This window comes from Artemia franciscana, chromosome 20, assembly GCF_032884065.1.
Source record: "Artemia franciscana chromosome 20, ASM3288406v1, whole genome shotgun sequence".
Taxonomy (NCBI): domain Eukaryota; kingdom Metazoa; phylum Arthropoda; class Branchiopoda; order Anostraca; family Artemiidae; genus Artemia; species Artemia franciscana.
Genome location: NC_088882.1, coordinates 32,018,863 through 32,039,477, shown reverse-complemented (window position 1 = coordinate 32,039,477; position 20,615 = coordinate 32,018,863). Strand labels below are relative to the sequence as shown.

Sequence of the window (20,615 nt, the reverse complement as noted above, 5' to 3'; positions counted from 1 at the left end):
GAATAAGTTACGCTTCAACTGCCGTCTTCTTTCGAAACTTTTCATCTGCGTTGCTCTACCACGTTATCTGTACATATCACCGTTTTGGAAAATGCTCAAAAAATCTGATAAGTCAAAAATTCGTTCAGTTTTCTTCCGGTTCACAAAATATCTTTTTTTCACAAAATATTTCACAAAATATATTTTTTATTACGTTTTCTTCCTTGGACCCGCAACTCTTATCTCGCTAGAAAATTCAGCATTGCTGACCCCATTATAGCTTTGGAAAAGCACATTCGTGCTTATAATTTCTGTTTGACGAAGTTGAACCATCGTTTTTTTTAAGTGTTTGTTTGTGCGCTTAGTCTTTATTTCATCTTTTTTCTTTCGGTTATTGGTCCCTCTTTTCCTTTCTTTGTATGACGGGTTTTCCAATAAATAATAATTCTTACTTCATAATATGCAGAATGAATGTACCTAACACATTTTGCATGCAGACCTACTATACTCCCCCTCCCCTCAATGTATAAATATGTAGCCCAATGTTTTTTGTAAAGTATTTATTTTCATCATATTTCCTGATGTTTCATTAGGATTAGTCAGAGGAATAGGTTGTACTTAGATGAAGAAGTTAACATAGGTGCTATACGCGAAAAGTGCGATACATCCCGCAAGAAGTATTTTTTATATCTAGTGGGACACCCAATCCCCCCCCCCATTGACCTTTATACCTTCCAAGTTCAATTGGCCATCCTCCAAGGTATGTAAAACGTTTGACAATTTGACTTTCAAAGTTTACTTAATGCAACTGCAACCATGGGAAAATTTCCATCACAACCCGTTTTTCAACTACAGTCTAATTGATGGTAATCATCATTAATATAAGTCAATTTATTTTTTTAGCGGAGACTTTTGATCTCTATTGGATCCGCCTCTTTTCAAATAATAGGCGGAGCCAATAAGAGCCATCCTCTCCGTGATTTTCTACATTTCTGTCTATTCACAATCAGTTGTAGTTTAGCCAGCAGCGATATCAGTTAGTTTAGTTATATAGTTTTGATGTTTTTAATCTAATTGATTTATTCTGTTTTACAAAGATTTATAACTAAGTTTGGTTTAATCAATACATTGGTGGATATAAATTGACATAATTGGATTTGTAAGTAATCTAAAACTATGTTGTCTCGTAAATTTATCAGATATTACCTTTTTAAAAGGTATAGGTAATCCAGTGGAGTGAGCCCCCCTGAATCCCTTGTTTTCTTGGCATTTCTCATTTAGATTGTTAATAAAAGATTTTTTTTTAGTATTGAGCCCCCGAAGGAAATTCCTGGGTAGGCCTACGTGCCTCAGGTAATTGACAAAATCTAAAGTTTAAAGCTTAAAAAATGTGCTGTTCTGCTTACAATTCATTTAAAGAGTTTTATTCTCTGTAAATTTACAAATTTATAATTTTGAAATGAAACTTTCAGGAATGGATATGTGGCCAAAATTAGGGCCTTTGGCACTTGTGTATTAAAGCTATCACGCTTAATGCGAAAATGAGATAATAGCCTTTATCAAAGGTTAAATCTTTGATATCTTTTTTAAGGATAAATCAAAGATCTTTCTCAAATAAATTATTGAAAAAGATAGTTGACATTATATATTGTAATTTTGTTGTATATCTCATACCGATTTTGATAATTTTTACTAAAGAGTGTTTTCGTCCCTTCTGTAGAGATAGGAATTCATGAAAGTTGTGTAGCATGTAAATGCCAATGTTTACACAATTGTTTCAAAATTTTCCATATTTCCTGTAATATAGTCTACGCCAATTTTCTGTTCAAAAGTAAAATACTTTTTTTGTTACAAAAGTAACATATTATGTTACTTATCAACGGCCTTATTTCAATTATGGAAATAAGGCCCCCACCAGAACGTATTATATTAAATACGTGGCCTAAACTTAGGTTAACCTAACCAGAATATCAAATAAAAATGTAATTAAAATACAGCTAGAATGCAGTTTCCCATTTAGCCGAAGCTAATTGTCTAGTTTAAAGACAATGAAAGCCGGTTATTGTATCATGTTTACGTTGAGTGTGGTGGCTTTAAGACACAAGCACCAAGATTTATTTTAATTTTCCTAAATATGGAACGCTAAGAGAGATAAATCATTTTTCCCCTCCTCCAGAAAGATTGAAAAAGTGCATAATTGTCGTGATGATAAAAGATGAAAAACAACTGAAAAACAACTGAAAAATAACAACAGCGGTTCCAAATTAAAAAGAAAACTTGGTAAAATTCTAGTAAATTGACTTCTTGCTATCTCAGAAAGGGTCTAGGTTAGGAAAATGAAACTTTCAGGGATGAATCTGCAGACTAAAGTATGTCCCGGGAAGGTATTTTGAAGCAACTACCTCCACTCCTTCTCCCTCTAGAGGGCCCTGACCTTTGATGACCTTTAAAAATATGTGTGTTATAAAAGTGAAACCTTGCAAAATAGATATTCTGCTTAATTGAAGTACAACAAAATTGTTTTCAGCTTCATAACTTAGCTCAATTCCATTTTATAAGGTTTTTAAGATATGCAAATACATTTCCTAAATTTTGAAAAAAAAAACATTGATATGGCTCAAAATTCTACTTAAATAACAGGAATTGCATTTTCAGAACTAAAGGCAGAGAAAAAGCAACTGGTAACTGAATATTAAGGTAAAATGTTGTTTTGTCAAAATTTCAATAGGTATAGATAGACCTGTCATGTAGGCAAATTTCAGGGCCCTCTAGAGGGAGAAGGAGTGGAGGTGGGTACTTTAAAATTTTACCGAAAACTTTTCTGGTTTAAAAAAGTTCATCCCAAGTGTACTTGTTAGTCCAGATGAAATTGCTTAAGCATATTTAGCTCACTTTTGTGGTGTCGTAACGTCAAAGCTGCTGATTTTTCATAGCATGGGTTTGAGGAGGGGGGTTTGATGCCCGTAATATCATAAATACTGATCAAGTCCTTTTTTTTATTTTAGTTTCCATTTATGACAAAAGCAGCTTAGCCTGAAAGTACGAATACTATCGAAATAACCTCTTTTGCCTTAAGACACACCTCAAGTCTATCCAATAGTTCGTGGTAAAGAACTGTAGTAAGGAGCGACCGGGCTCAATAGTAACAGAAACTATAAAAAATGAAGTTTTGTTACCAATAGTTACATCAAAAGGATTACATTTTTATGATGATTCTAAATATATAATTTTCGTCAAATTTAATTTCACTCATCGAAAGTTACGAGCCTGAGAAAATTTGCCTTATTTTAGAAAATAGAGGGAAACCCCCCTAAAAGCTGTAGAATTTTAACGAAAATCACGCCATCACATTTAGCGTATCAGAGAACCCTACTGTAGAAGTTTCAAGCTCCTGTCTACAAAAATGTTGAATTATGTATATTTTTTTAGAAGGCAGATCACGGATGCGTGTTTATTTGTTGTTTTTTTTTCCCAGGGGTGATCGTATCGACCCAGTGGTCCTAGAATGTCGCTAACTATGCTGATTTATAATTTTTTATATAGTTCTTTATATTCTTTTTTATAATTTTGTCAATTATTGTTGCCCTTATCACATTGAGCTTCCCTAAGATGTTGCTATAGATCCGCCTTTGTCTTTCCTAACTATGTTTTTTTGGTAAGGGAATTGCTTACCAAGCCCCTTCCCTTAAACTCTATGGCTTTTATCATTTTTGAAACGCACATAATAGTTTCAAACCATGCATTTTATGGAAAATATTGTCCAAGTACCATTATAATAATATTACAACTACATAAATTCCAAGTGTCTTTTTATTCTTTTCAGAAACAAAAGAATTTAGAAAGACTAAGATCCTTTTCTTATTCGAATCACAATAGAAAATAGGTTGACTACAAATAATTGGAGAAGTTTTATGTTCGATAGTACTTTCGGAAATCGCCCTTTGCTCGAAAGAGAAAATGAAAGATGGGGACACTAATGTCCAACTCCTTTCAAGAGGAAACTTCTGTTTTTTATCTATTTATTCCTAATACTTTATAGAAATATTAGTCTGACAAGTCATGTCGAGTGCCCTTTGTTTATTCGGGGAAAAATTACATTACAGAGGCGTCCCTAATCAAAATAAGCAAGTAGTAAGTAATTCATAATAAAAATAAGCTGACTAGATATAAATACAAAAATATTGCGTTTGATTTTAGGCTACTCACTTTGCTCGAAATTAAAATGAAAGATGGGAAAAATAATATTCAAGAGCATTGAGAGAATAAACTCTTTACCTCATCTTCAATGTCAATGTCAATCCAAAATCTAGGGTAAGAGTCTGGTCCGCAGATTATTATCTCCGGGTTGAGTATCAAATTGTTGGGGACAAAAGAAAACAGAAATTGGGAAAATCAGCATATTAGACTGCCTCTTCTCCCTCAGAGCACCTACGCAGGAATATCCTTGTTTTAAACTTTTGGTTAGGGAAAAAATTAAATTTTGCTGACGCGTAGCGATTAACTACATAAACATTACTAAAGACATCCTAAATTAAAATAATAATAATAAAAAACAACCTACATAAATGTTTCTAGAGGCATCCTACACTAATTAAAATAATAATGAAAGGAAAAAAGACAATCGCCTTCTCTCGAGAACACCCCCAGTGATAATAATAATACTGATTATTATTATTATTTTTTAGAAAATATAATTAGTAAATACTTGCCTTTATCCATATTCTCATGTATCTCAAGTTAACTACTATGCTTTCTCATCTGATAATCAAATATAATTAAATTTGCAAGATTATTGTTATTTATAAGTTTGTGGTACCATATGCTCTGCCCCCCCCCTAATCCTGTGCTTCACGAGCTTGCTCCACTGTGATTTTTTTAGTAACTTTAATTTTGCTTGGTGTTATAAAAATGTTTCAACAATTCAAATTTTCCAATTTTTCCATCTTAAAGTGATGAACTTATGTTAACATAATATTTCATAATAACGATAAATTAAATATAATAGTGTTATTTATAATACCATAAGGACTGTAGTAATACAATCTATCATTAAACAACTGATAACAAAATCAACATATTTCCTGTATCCATTTTTATCAATAAAAAATTTAGCCTTTTGGTTAAATTTATATTTGCGCTAATTTAATTTTGCCGCAAAAAGACACTAATTAGGTAATTTTCAACAAGTTATAGCAGTAAATTATAATAGCTGGTAAAGGACGCAGTCATTTCTTTTTCTCGTGGTAGATTAAAACTTTTAACGATATTTAAATCTACTACTACTACTACTAACAACTCACCACAGCACCAAGCCGCCTGAGGCCAACACAGCACCGCACGCTCTTCCTCCATCCCAATATATTCATAACCTCCATCTTTACACCCTCCCAGGAAGTTCTCATTTCCCTTAAATCTTTCTTTATGATTTCTTCTCAACCGTGAATGACCTGCTTTCCGTTTAGCCCTAGACGATTGGCCGAAAAAGGACAATCTTCCGCAATCTGTCATCCTTCTTCTGCAGAACGTGCCCTAGCCATCTCAACTTTCTTACTATAGCCCTAGAAAGTAGGATTGAGCCACAATTTTCGTACAGACTACTGTTTGAAATACGGTCAGTCAGCCGGGTACCCAGAACATTCCGTAGGCAATTTCTCTGGAAAACATCTAACAAATGTTCATTCGCTTTTCACCCATACTTCAGAACCATACTGGATCACTGTCATCACTGTAGCTTCCAATATTCTACTCGTGGTTTGCAGACTTAGGCTATCCTCCTATTCTTCCGAGTAACTCTAATACTAGGACTATTCAACAATAAGTGGAGAATACTCAAAAACCCATTACAGTTAATTCCAATAGCGCGGAATACGGCTCCAACTAGGGAACGCGGCTTCTTGTTCTGCTGGTACAGGAGAATGTTTAACTTTACTATCCAACAACAATTTGACAATACTACTACTAACAACTCACTCAGTACCAAGCTGCCTGAGGCCAACACAGCCTCATACGCTCCTCCTCTACTCGAATCTGTTCAAAGTTTTCCTTCTTATCCTTCCCATGTAGTTTCAAATTCGTTTTAAGTCGTTCTTAAGACCTCTTCCCGTCAAATTCGGGAAGGAGCTGTGTTTTGTTCGGCCCCAGGCTGATGAACAAAAATGGATAACACTAAATCAGTTTTAGCAGTTAATTCTGCTTCTTCTTCTTCTTCGGTTTTTCTTTTCGTATTGTGTTTAAAGGTGCTTAATTCTAATGCGTTACAATTATTGCGTTTAAAGGTTTTCAACTCTAATGCAGTTACAATTTTCAAAAAGTATTTATTGTTTTTCCATAATTTGGATTTTGATGCTGTTGTCTTGAGCTTTTCCCCATAACGTTAGGTAAACGTAAGCAATGTAAAATTTTAAGTGGAGCTCGAGACCACTTAGCACTGTCTAAATTACGGACAACCAATTTACGAACTGTCTAATCTACTCCGTAAAATTATATAACGTGGCATAAAGTCTTGTAAAGAGACACCTGCCTTTCATGCATGATATTTTTCATGAACATGGTACCCTTCTCCTACTTTCAAAAACTCGTTCAATAAATTCAATCTAATATATTATCACAGAGCCACATGCCTCCTACTCTCCCATATATGCTATTTTTCATGAATTATTCTTCCCACTCAAGTATTTTTTATATATATAAAAAACTTATATATTTTTATATATAGAAAAACAAGTATTCTATATATTATATATACATAAAAAACAAGTATTTGTATACATACATATATATATATATATATATATATATATATATATATATATATATATATATATATATATATATATATATATATATATATATATATATATATATATATATATATATATATATATATAAAATATATATATATATACCTGTAAATTTAGTACTAAATTAATATTCCTAAAAAATTACAATCCTAGAAAGGGCTTATGCCAGATTTCTACAATTAAACCATGGGTTAATACCCACAACTACTTGATTTTAATTAAAAATCAACGGATCTTTACTTCTAGCTCATTGTTTTTTCTATTATTTTTAGTTTGGACCACCTCAAACAATGCGATTTTTATTTACAAGCTCAGAAATACACCTCCCCCCTCCCCCGCTACTTCCTCTAAAAACCCTAGTTGTGTCTACAATTTTAATGTTTTGATAATTGTATTATTGTATAATTGTATATATCCTGCAATAATTCAGCTCAGTCTTTTTAATACTTTATGAATCCCCCCCCCGAAATAAGCGCTCATCATATATGTGTAAGCCAAACAATATGCAGCTGGGGGGGGGGGCACTTCCATAAAATTGTTTACTTTGGTGTGGCTTGTTTTGCTTGTATTTGAGTTGGGGGGGGGGCAATCAATTTGTCTCCTGGTGTCACCAAAACTAGGAACGGCTCTGAATACACGCATCCCCCTGACACTTTCTTAAAAAGTCATATTTTTATCCAGTTTCACTATATTCACAAAACTACTATTTTTATATAAAAAAATATGAGTCCAGCAATACACGCTCCCACCACTTCCTCCCAAAGCCCTAATTGTACCTGTATGCTAAATAACTTAGTTTTCATGGCACCAATTCACGAAAATATAGGGGTGGATGGCTTTTTGAGAACATTTTTTCTTTGGGAGGATGCAATAAAACTCGGTGTCAATCTTCCCCCTCCCCCCTATTGTCACCTGCGTCAGTTTTGCTTTGACGAAAATAAAAAATTGAAATTCCTTTCATCCACCTGTAGTTAAATGTTGGATCAATATGATTGTTAGTATGTGTTCCTCTACAGGCTTTTCCCAATAAATACAATCCCAAATCATTCTCTATTGGAAACTTGGAGCTATCCATTTCTGGAGCGATCAATATTACTTGCTGAAACAAAGATTGAATGGACAGGCGTATAGATTTTCCTTTTCCTGATACTACAAAAATCTATAGCCCTTATCGTAGTACTGATAATTAATCGGGAAATGTTTTTTCTGTATTTTTGGAAGAAATTACAGAAATGTTTTTCTTTTTGATGGAATGTATTGCGTTTAAACTTCGATTAACTGCAGCAAGCGCGGATCTGCAGCATTTTTATGGGGGGGAAGGGGTCCAATTGTGGATAGTCAAAGGACATGGGCTATATAATAACTCTTTTCTTCAAATTATTTTGTTGGGCAACTGCCCCCTCGTCCTTGCCTTCCAGGCACCACGCCCCTGAATAGGTCCCTTCGTTTGAATTGGCAGGGATTTAGTAATTATCCTCAAAGGGGCAAGACTCAAAAAATTTTCCTTTTCAGGGTCTCCTTCTTTTTTAAATATCTTTCTGGATTTTAAATATTGGAGGAGGGCAGATATCCAGTTCCTCTCAAGTGGTTTTTCTTATTAGAAAAACCTTTGATAATTTGCGTAAATAGGAAACAACAACGTAGTTTTTTCAGCTAAAACCAAAATTGGTTATTATATTGGCCTAACTATATCAGGTCATATGGGAAAATGTTATACCCATATGCATATGGGTACAATAAAGGAGTAATGAGATAAAAAAAAAATCATGATTCATATTATAATTTTAAGATCTAATTGGATGAGAGGTCTGAGTAGAAATTTTTTCAAGAACTACCATCACTGGCTACATAGCTCTCATTATCATATTATATTATATTCTTATTATATACCATTATATTTGAACACTCTTTTATTTAGTTTTTTACTTTTGAATGATTTGATTGACTCTGAACTTTAATAATTTTTATGACATAAGGACTTCTTTATGAAACAATGACTAATGAAAAAAAAAACTTTTTTATCAGTGAGCATTAAGTAATCTATTTGAAGCTAATCGAGCTTAGACCATTCCAAAAAAAGATTTATAAACATACTTAAGCACACAACCAAAGAATCATACTTAAGCACTTCAATCATACTTAAGCACTTCATACTTAAGCACACAACCAAAGAATCATACTTAAGCACTTCAATCATACTTAAGCACTTCATACTTAAGCACACAACCAAAGAATCATACTTAAGCACTTCATACTTAAGCACACAACCAAAGAATCATACTTAAGCACTTCAATCATACTTAAGCACTTCATACTTAAGCACACAACCAAAGAATTCTGGACCATTTAAAAATCAGATTATTTTTGCGCTGAAATCAAATCTAACATTGAGTTAAAGAGAAAATGAGAGATTGCTATAGTGAATGTGTGCTTAATTCCGTTGGTTTTCGTCTATAGCGTGTTTTTGGAATCCAACTATATTATAGCTAAAGCATACACCATAAAAGGAAGTCAAACCTGATTGGCTCTCTGGTGTGCCTGTGGAAATATTAAGCCAATAAAAAAAGGAAGATTCAAATTCTACCTAGTTATTCCTACTGTATTAAACCTTAGCCTGTTGCGAAGAAGTGATAGTGTTATTCGTCTTTTTCTAAAAAAGTATATACCAAAAAAGTATTGAAAATACCAAAAACAGCATTTTTTAATGTCTGACTACCTGCCCCCCCCCCTGCAATTGATGCTCCTACCATAAGATTGCTTGAGAAACAGCATCCTAGGCTATTGGCTACTGTAACATGAGACTGAGTGTGACAAAATCATTTGTTTGGTCTACAGATCCGCAGGGGGTATCTGAAAATCATTGATTGATGAGATATACTTGTCAACAGAGGACTCTTATCATATTCTACCAGAGGGCTAAAGATGTCAAACCAAAATGATTTAAAACAGATGTTTTTGTTTCTTTAAGAGAAGTTATCGGGAAGAATTTGAATTATCGTTTTCTTCTGCAGTCAATCGGTTTGATGGGGTTGTATCTGTTTCTGATAAAAAGCGATAGGGTCGTGTTTTTTCAAATACTGGAGCTTAAAAACAGTTAGGAATTTGATTGTTTGATATTAAATTATTTATTGTTGCTGCCACACATCTAATATTTTTTACCCTTACCAGATATTTGCCAAAAATGATTTGCTAAGATATCATTAAAGGGAGAACTAGAAGGGTAATGGTTCTTCTGATCTACATTGTCCTGCCGATCCTCATTGTTAAGATTAGCTTAAGGTCCATTCACATCGAGACTTTGCTGATACCGAGATTTAGCTAACGGTAATTAAAACCAATTTGATTTTTCATAAAATTTCCTGATTGGTTGAAAAATCAAAAAATTCTGATTGACTGAAATTAGCGCTAGCTGCTAGCTAAGTCTCAATATTATTAAAGTCTCATTGTGAATGGGCCTTTAGTAAATGGTTTTTGGTCCTTATTTTAGACTTGTGAAAATGTCAGATATGACCTTAGTCGTATGACAGTGAAAATGACAGCGTCAGTCTTAGGTCAGTCTTAGTCAACATAGTGACTAAGTAAATGATATGTAGCTATTGTTAAATTCAGCTAATTTCCCATCTTTGTTCTTATTATTATGTGGTAGAGGGAGAGGGTTAAAGCCTAACACAATGGTTTTTCCGTTTCTTCATTGAGCCAATGTGTAGCCCCTTTCATATTCGAAGTAATTTCTGTTCGTTTAAGTTTTAATGCCGCTCCTTACTTTCAGTTAAAAAAAACTTTTTTTTATTTAACAATGTATAAAATGCTGTTATTTAAATCATACTGATTATTACTTTAAATATCATCTTATTTTAAACATATTATTTGTTATTTTAAATACTATATTATTTCAAATATTATATTGTTATAAACCTAAAATAAACTATTATTTTAAATTGATTGTTATTTTTAAATATAAATATTATTTTAAAGAAATATATAAATATATCATTTATTATGATTATATAATTTAAGAAAATAATTATTATTGCTATTTTGAATATTATTTGAATATAATTTTAAGTTATTGTTGATTGGATAATTTGAATTAAATTAGAAATTATTTAATTTAGTTTAAGAAAATGACCCTCCTATTTGCACCAATTCATTTGCTGACAAAGTCATATGAAGTGTTGAAAATCATATACTTAACGAAATGACACGATTTTGGAAGCCTTGAAAAAAATATTTTTCGTGTAGTTTGCATGTTACAGGTTTTAATACATTATTTATGTTCAGATAACGCTGACAAGTCCGTAATGGTCGGTTTGAGACAGATTGAGGGCCGGTGCGTATTGACAACACGAAGGATTACCCACTTTCAATATTCGTGTAAACCAGGTTGTGCCGGCCACGCGTACCAGAAGTTTGCTCCGCGTAACGTAAAATGTATTATGGATTATGCAGTACGTATTAAGTCCGCAACCAATGAGGGAGCCAGCCTCCTTCCTTCCTCGTAATACCAAATTTCCTTGAATTTCTGGAAACTTTGTTTTTAAGATTATCCATCGGAATTAATCTATTATTATTACCCCCCCCCCCTAGAAAAAATTATGCGTAAAAATCTATTTGGCACATTGGTGCCGTAGTGTTAATTGGGATAGGAGGGGGCATTTGCCCTATCTAGATTAAGAAAGATATCTTTGGTATTTTTGTTGAAAAATGCGTTTAAGAAACAAAGTTGCCCACCTTTATAGGATTTAAAAAGATACTGCTTCTTTGCCGGGATATCAATTGTGATGGGAGGGGGCATTTGCCCCCTCTCGATTTTGTGTAATAACTATTTATGTATTTTCTTTGAAAAATACCCTTAAGAAGCGAAGTTACCTCGCCCCTGGTGAATTTGAAAAATATGTTCTCCCCCTTCCTTACATTCTTTATCAATTGATGCCACTGCTTTTATGTCAACAACAAAACTTCCTTTATCAAGAACAATCCTCATTTCGCTTCGATCAATAACAAAACTTGATTCTTTCATTAATTCCAAGTCTCATTATAGTATTAATGTATTTCCAGGATATATTCCAGGGATTTATTTGATAGCTATTCTCTCTGGAACTCTAACTAGAATCAGAAAGATCAATACTTTCAAAATAGGGCTTTTTCACATTGAGGAATAATGAATAATTAAATAGAAATGGGATAGGATTTGAATTATTTTCGTTTTGCTGGAGATTTAACATTTTCTGGAATGAATTTGGGATTGTGAAACTGGAACCAAGTGGGGTTATATTATCAACTTTAAGCAATTATAAGAAGGATTTGAAACATTTCTAAAGACAGTTCTGATTTGATTTGCTGAAGCTATAGAAATCTAAATTCATAGAATTGTCTTCTATAAGGTGATTAAAAATTGATAAAAAGATCTGAAGCAAAGATTGAGTTTAACTCAATCTAAAAGTATAGTGGGGTTAAATTTGGTCCAAGTATGGGGTTATATCATCAACTTTAAATAATTATTAGAAGGATTTGAAAAATTTCTAAGGATGAGTTCTGACATGATTCGATGAAGCCACAGAAATATAATTTCCTGGAATATTCTTCTATAGGATGATTAAAAATTATCTAAATAAGCTGTGTCTGATCTAAGTAGGGCTAAAGTACATAGGGGGGTTTAATCTGATCCAATTACGGGCTTATGTTATCAACCTTAAGCAATTATAATAAAGACTTGAAACATTTCTAAAAATAATTTCTGTCTTAATTGGGCGAATATGTAAAAATCTTGTTTCCTAGAAAAGGATTCCTAAAAATCGTTAAAATTAATCTTGAAGGGAAGATTGAGTTTAAATATTTAAATTATTAAAATTGCTAAGATGTACATTAAAGGAAAGTTTAAGGATAAGTAGATATCCAAGGCTTACGTCCATATCCGGCTAATCAATCCAAATCCTTTTTTTTTCAGAATGCAATTTCATAGTTTCTACGCTAAAGGGTGGATCTAGAACAAAGTCTTTGGTCTGTCTTTGGGCACCGTTTGACCATATTGATAAGTTTATTTTGGAGAAAAGAGTAAAAAACAGAATGAGGGTGCCAGAAAAATCTCGAAGGGGGCCCCCGCCCCCTCAATCCACCCTTGCCTATGTCCACTATTTTCTATAAAATGTAATTTTTATTCCAAAAAAGGCCGTATCAAACCGTCGTGTGATCAGGTTGGTAAAAACAGATTGAGAAAAAGAGAGAGAGAGATAGAGAGAGAAGAAATTAAAGATAGAGGGGCCAGACACGAACCCTCCCTTCATCTGTAGATGTGCCTGAATGAAACCTTTCTATTGTGCTGAATAACCTGTCTATGCATGTGTTTTGCCACGCTCATCCTTGTAGTGTTGTGAGACTTTTATTAATCTTTAATAGTTTGAATCCGCAAATTCAAGTCTCTTGTCACTACATATCGAATAACATATCCCTCGGTAGGATCAATAACAGAACTTGTCAATTCCAAAGAACATTTCTATTCCCTGAGACATGATAGAATCTGATTGGGAATATGAGAACGAGGCTTGTCTGGAATTGACGATAAAGTTCTGTCAATTTCACGGACCATTTGACAATTCTCTTATGCATGAGCTGCAAAATAAAAATTGTTTATGATCCGTTCTTTTGAGATCGCTTTCGATTGACTGGGCTTTCTAAACTTTGCTGATCTTTAGGAATACCAAAGTAGGTATATTCATTCTCTTTTGGAAAAGAACCGATGGAATAATATATGTACTCAGCAGCTCTTTTGTAAGTAGCTGCAGCAGCTACTTATGGCTCTTTTGGAATAATATATACTCAGTCGTTTCTGGTCACTTTCTATTGACTGAGCTTTCTAAACGGTGCTCATCTCTAGGAATAATCTTCATTCATAGAACGGGACCTAACTATATATAAGGCTTAGGTTCCTTGAGAAAAACATCCCTGACATCTAGTAATACCATACAAGGAAAATAAGAACCAGATGGGGGCTACTTGCATCTCCCGCAAAAGAATATGATGATGGTGGTTCAGTAATTTTTGAGCACTCTCGACTGACATCACTTTCTAAACAGTCCCAGTATCTAGTAATATCAAAGAATGAATGTTCCAAATATTAGCTGCTTGTAGCTCCAACAACAACAAAAATGATAATGATGGTAGTTCAGTCGTTTTAGAGAGCTCTTGATTTACAGGACTTTCTAAACAGAGCTGTCATCTAGTAATACCAAACAATGAATGTGAGTTCCAGATATTGGCTACTTGCAGCTCCTACAAAAAGATATGGTGATGGTGGTTCAATTATTTTTGAGCCCTCCCAATTGACAGAACTTTTTAAACAGTTATAGTGTCTAGTAATGCCAAAGAAAGAATATTCTGTATATTAGCTCCCTGCAGCTCCAACAAAAAAAAAACTGATAATTATGACAGTTCAGTCATTTGAGGTAGTTTTGGATTGACTGGACTTTCTAAAGAGTGCTGATCTTTAGAAATAATTTGGAATATAAAGTAGGAATTTTAATGTCGAATATTGGCTACTTGCAGCTCTCAATAAAAACTGATGACAGTGACTTGACTTTTTGTTTTTGGATTACTTTCTATTATCCTCACTCTCTAAATGATGTCATTATCTAGGAATACCAAAGAAAGAAAATTTGTTCCAATATTGGCTACTTGCAGCTAAAAAAAATAGCTGATGATGGCAGTTCAGGCATTTGATACCACTCCAGATTGACATGACTTTCTAAACAGTGTTGGTCTAGTTAGACCAAATTAGGAATGCTCCAGATTTTGACAACTTGCAGGTTCTAAAAAAAAAAACTGTTGTTTGTTTTAAAACTCTTGAGGTTGCTTTCGATTCTCATGACTTTCCCAAGAGTATTAATTCCTAAAAATCCCTTGGAATATAAAGTAGGGATATTTTGTTTTCAGTATTGGCTACTTACAGCTCTTAAAAAAAAGCTGATGATGATGATTTATCTTCATTCTTCTGAAATGACTTTTGATTGTCCTCCTTTTCTAAGAAATACCGTTTCTTAAGAATACCAAAGAAGGAACATTTGTTCTGGATAATGGCTACTTGGAGCTCTTAAAAAAGAAAAAAAAATATTATGTACGTGGCTGACCTTAGCGTCTGAAGCTGCTTTGTTGAATTTGAAAAAAGGGAAAGTTTTCACTTAAGTCTTTTTTACTTAAGTCTCTTATGGATTGACTATATCTTTCAATTATTTTTTTTCTTGTGGTTATAAGAACTGATTATTTCGGATGCACAAATGTTCGAAGACGGGGGTTGCACAAAATCACAAAGGAAAAGAAACAAAAATGAACGGTTTGATTAGCCTTCTAAAAAAAAAAATGTGACAAGTCATTAAGCAGAAAAATTGAGACGAATGTTGTTTGACTTATTGATCTGGGTCTTTTCTCAATTTTAATTGACCAGCTTTAGTCAGCACGTTTGTCCAATGTAGTGCTAGATACCCCTTCCTGGGAGGGTATAAAGAGGACAGCTTTGAATAAATTGGGATGGAGGAGGAGCGTGCGTAGCTGTGTTGACCTCAAGCGGCTTGGTTATGGATTAGTATTATCTTTAGAATCTCCAGTTGTCACCTGCAGGAAAAATCTGATCTTAAAATCCTTATAATTAAGTATGGTTGAGCCCATTGTGTCTAAAGATTTGAACCCGTCTTGCTTTTTCCCTTGAGAAGTGGATCGAAGGTTAGCCCTCCTCTTCCCCCCTTCGAATTCTTCCAATTTCCTATTACATACCATGGTATTAATGGCTTGGATTTGAAGCTTTTTTAAAATCTATCAATCGTCTGCCACAGAAGTGTTTGATCTTAAAATCTGTCTTATAGACGAAGAAACTACCAAAGGATTGTGATCCTTCTTGCCTTTTCTCTTGAGAAGTTCCTTGGAAGTTAGGCCTCCACCTCCTCCATTCAAAACCAATTCCCAATTACATATCATGGTAATTGATGGCTAGGATTTGAATCTTTCTTTAGAATCTGCCAATAGCCTGCCTCAGAAGTGTTAAATCATAAAATCTTCCTTTTGACGAAGGAAGTACCCAGATTTTCTTGTGAAATTCTTGTTTTTGACGGAGAAACTACCTGAGGATTTTGATGTTCCTGGCTTTTCTCTTGAGAAGCTTCTTAAGGGCTAGCGCCTCCTCCTTTCCTCTTTGAAAAGAACCATCGGTTAAGTGTCGCAATATGTCTTTTTTTGCTTTGTGATTCATAGCGAAGATGAAAAGATAAAAAAGAGTTTGTTATTGCTTTAATCTAAAAATATTAAATATTTTGAATTATTGCTCTCCCGTTTATTGCATTTTGTCATTACCATTTTTTTTTTACCAAGAGATTCTGGTGGATAAAAACAGAAGTTCTCTTCGAAATCTATCATTCGTCTGCTGTAGATGTGTTTTATCTTAAAATCCCTTATTTTTAACGAACAAAGTACCCTCAGTACCAAAGATTTTGCTTCTTCTTGCTTTTATCCTTGAGAGACTCCTTGAAGGCTAGTCCTCCCCAACCACCCTTCGAAACCGATTTCAAATTACAAAGCGATGATGAATCGATAAATAATGAATTTATTTTTTACTATAACTCATCCGAATAGGTTATTAGTTTATAAATATTTAAAGGAATATTTTCAGGTTCATTACATCTCTATAATTAACGAAGACTTCTTTTCTTAGTCTAGGAAATCTGGTGGCTAGGGATTGAAGCTACGTTTAGAATTTGTCAATCGTCTGCCAGAGCAATGAGTGATCTGCAATCCTTATAATTAACGAAGATAGTGCCCAAAGTACCTTGAATTCCTCTTACTTTTTCCCTTGAGAAGTTGTTTTTCCCTTTTGAGCCACGAATCGGAAATATACATGCTTACATTTAGGATTCAGTAAGCTACGTGTTTTGAATGTTCTGCTTGCATTAGACCTAATTGATGCTCGTGTCATCAATATTTTAACAGGGACAAGAATTCTGCTACAATTGTGGAAGATGGAAAACCATTAGGAAAAGTCACAAAGAGGTGTCTCATTGAATCTTAGTTAAGGATAAAGATAGCCGCATTTTTATGGGCTGCTCTGAATCCTCAAGTCTTTTGTAGTAAATTCTTTTGGAAAAATTTTTCGACCATGCATCAAAATTGAAGGAAAATGAAAGCCGCTAAAAAAACGTGTCGTTAGCGGGAGTTGAACCAGAGACCTAAAAGAATGAGGAGTTTGCGATATAATACGGATAGGTGAGGATTAGAAGCTACTAGGGCTATTTACAGTGTAGACCCGGCGATCTCATTAAAAAGCAAAAAATATATAAATTAAAGACGCTAAAAAAGCGTGCCATTAGTGGGAGTCAAACCAGAAACCCAAAAGAATGGTGTATTTGTGACTTGTCGCAATCATCAGACATGATGTCCATCTCAGACTCGCTGTTTGGTAGCAGAGCCATCTTTGCAGCTCACTCGTGGGTGAGCTTCTCTCTTACACGTCTGCTCCTCTTTTTGATAACATTTCCTTCCTCTTTTCTTGGTTTGGGGTTTCTGGCGGAATAAGAGAGAATCACTGTGTCAGGAAGAGAAAATTCCGATCAGACCACGGGTGAATGGGTGCTTCTGCTTCGTCAAATTAGAATGATCGGAATGAGGTGCTTCACGAATAAAAAAAAAGTGAAGTAAACTAAAGAATCCAGAGCACAATAATCCAACAAAAACAAAATAGTAAAAGAGAAGCATCTTCAAAAACTAATCGTTTCAAAAACTTAGGTTATCTTATAATAAAAGAAATAATCTAGAGTACAATAAACCAGCAAAAACAAAATAGTATAAGAGAAGCATCTTCAAAATATACCCGTCTTAAAACTAAAGGTTACCATATGGTAACCGAAACAAAAACACAGAAATGGGTGATGAAACAAAACAAGCTAAAAGTAGAGACATTAAGGAGCAAAACAAGATAATAAAATTTGAAAAACTTCCCTGCATTGTTTTCATCATCGCTGTCAAAATCAGCTAATTTTTGCTTTTTAGGCACGGCAAAAAACTACTCTGTTCGCTGATCAACTGACGACTTACGGAGCCATCAAGGAGAGTAAAAGATATCGCAACACGAAGGGCTGAACTTATGCTATTTGACTGTCTTAAGTTCGAAAGCGGTATCTGAACTACAAGAGGCACTAGGTACGTTGAAGGGACGGTTACCATATGAGGTATGAAAGGATCAAAAAGAAAAACGAAAAGACGCTAAAAAAACGTGAAGTTATTGGGAGTCGAACCAGAACCCGAAAAGAATGGGGATTTTGCGACATAACATGGATATATAAGGGTTAAAAGCTGGCCATCTACCTGATGACTACATTAAAAACAAAAAGAAATAAAAGACGCTAAAAAATGTGCTGTTAGTGGGTGTCAAACCAAAGACCGAAAAGAATAGGGAGTTAGTGATATAGCACGGATAGATAAGGATTAAAAGCTAATAGGAAAATTTACGGCCTCATTAAATTGCAAAAAAATTAATAAAATAAAGATGCTGAATAAACGTGCCGTTAGTGGGAGTCGAACCAGAGGCCAAAAAGAATGGAGAGTTTGCGGTATAACACGTATAGATACCGAATAAAAGCTACTTGGGTCACTTGCGATGTTGCTTGATGGCCTCATTTAGAAGTTAAAAATAAATTAAAGACTCCTGACAATCATCGGTAAAGGGGAATCAAACCAGAGACCAAAGAGAATGGGGAATTTATAAGAAAAGGGTTTTCGAAGATATAATACGAAAAGATTAGCTTGTAAAATCTTGGCTGGTTAAGTAGGGTAGCTGACTTCAAGCTGGCAGGCCTACCAGGGGCGGAATTTTGCTCTTTTCTTCATATCACAGTTCCCATAACGACAAGTAACCAGTACTTTCAAGGGCTTTGGTGATGTTTCTTTTCTGTACAAGCTTCCTGTTTCCGCTCCTTTAAGTTTGCTATAGTTTTGGCCGTAGCCTAATCCATTCACTGCGAATTTTTGTTTCTATTTAGACTATGTTGGGGAAAATCCTAGATGATGAACCTTCAGCTCTTTTAGAAAGTAGGTGTGTTGCATACAAACTTAAACTATGATACGGTCCTAAGTCTTTTTTGAATACATTCTCTACCCCTTTCCCCTCCAAAGACACTGACCTTTGATTAAATTGGACAAACTTTGTCTTATAAAAAATTAAACTTCCAGAGATACAGCACAAATGAGACGAAAAGAAAAGGATTTTGAACCTCATAACTCTGCTAAATAATAAATTACAAGGATTTCAAGAATTTGTTAGATATATCTTAAAATAAAAGATCCTAGTAGGCATATTGTCTGAAATCTGGCTAATATCGGTGGAATTGCGTTCCTAAGGCCTAGATTTAATCCCGTATCCAGAGGGGTATTATCAGGTTTTATGCCAAACCTCCGAAATTTGTGTCTGGCTCGCAAAAAAGGATGATAAATGTATATCCAAGTTTTTTATGCTTTTTGTAAAGTTTTTAGGTATGCTCACCTGTGCACGCGCAGCGATAGAGTGAATAGTCCCTTTATAGTTTTTATGAGACCATTAAAAGAACGAAAACTATACGACAAAAGTTAAGGTTGTCTATTTGTCTAGCTACCATAATAAGTGAAGCCATGACTTCTGTTTCAAAACAAGTATTAAAGTTACTTCGATATCATCACAATCATCACTGTTGTTGGAAGTGTCATAATTTGTCTCTACGATTGACGTTATTCGATCTACGTGGGACCGCGTTTCATTGAAGGTCACTTGTTAAATAAAAGGTTTTGTCATTATTTTCAGTTGTCTTGTCAGGTTGATGGGAGTGACTCGGCGATTCTCTTTTGATTGTTCCTGTGATTCGTCACCACTTTAAATGATTCTCTAAAAATTGGGTAATCAACCCAACAGCTGTTTAGTATTTGATTGCGACGACGGGAAATTCTGAACACTTTCTTTGGAACCATTAAGCACACATAAGCTTCACTGCTCATAGCAGAGGTGTCAATGGAGGGGGTATTTGCCCCAAACCCCTCATATTTAAAAAAAAACTGTTTTGTACTTCTGTTAAAATACATTATTTTATTTTAAAAATCTCTGGATTTAGAAAAATAGACCTTGCCGGCTTCACCCCCCTCCCTCTTCCTGCACACACAAATGTCAATACTTAAACATAGCCAAGGAGGAGATTTATTCCCTGACAAGTGTCGAAGAATTTATTTCTACTTGTAACATATCACGGCACTAAGCCGCTTGAGATCAACACAGCTACGATTCTTTGCTCTATTCTATTTGAAGTTCCGTTGTTTTCTCCCTGCGGCGGAGTCTCCATATTCTGCAAGGATTTTCAAGGGACAAAACCAACAAAAAAGTTACCAGAGTTGTCATTTTGGTGGAGGAGAAATATACCCGCTCCCTGAATATTCTAAAATACCTTTCATTTTTTTATAAAAAATTTTTAGAGCCACAAATTTTGTGGCTTCCTAGATTTAAAAAAATGGTATTTCCGCATTAGCCAGTGCTTACTCGAGACGTGAAGTTAGGCTAACCCTCCTGAAATATGCTAAAATATGATGAAAATATAAGTAGTGGGGGCATAATTACTTTAAACAGAACCCTATCCCTCCGAATCCAAGACCCGACACTTTTTTTAAAACTTCTTCAAGACAGGTGTTATAAATTTTCTTCAAGATGCAGGTGCATGCTACGCAATAGGGTTTGTTTTCAAAAAGATGCAGGTGCTTTTTACATACTAGAGAGTGTTTTTTCCTTGAATGTTTAAAAAACCTTAGGGTGTAGGGAGAAATCTTCAAGGTCCCGCAAATCAGGTC

The 20,615-nt window shown here is 34.3% G+C and overlaps 1 protein-coding gene across 2 annotated transcripts in view; it reads left to right on the top strand.

Annotated features, from left to right (window-relative positions):
- The first annotated feature begins 1,001 nt into the window (after nucleotides 1-1,001).
- The window catches only part of LOC136040124 (homeobox protein cut-like), a 233,528-nt gene continuing 213,914 nt past the window's right edge, over nucleotides 1,002-20,615 (top strand). For both annotated transcript variants that reach the window (XM_065724226.1, XM_065724224.1), the window contains exon 1: nucleotides 1,002-1,138. The gene's annotated coding sequence lies outside the window, so the exon portion shown is untranslated. The remainder of the gene's footprint in view (nucleotides 1,139-20,615) is intronic.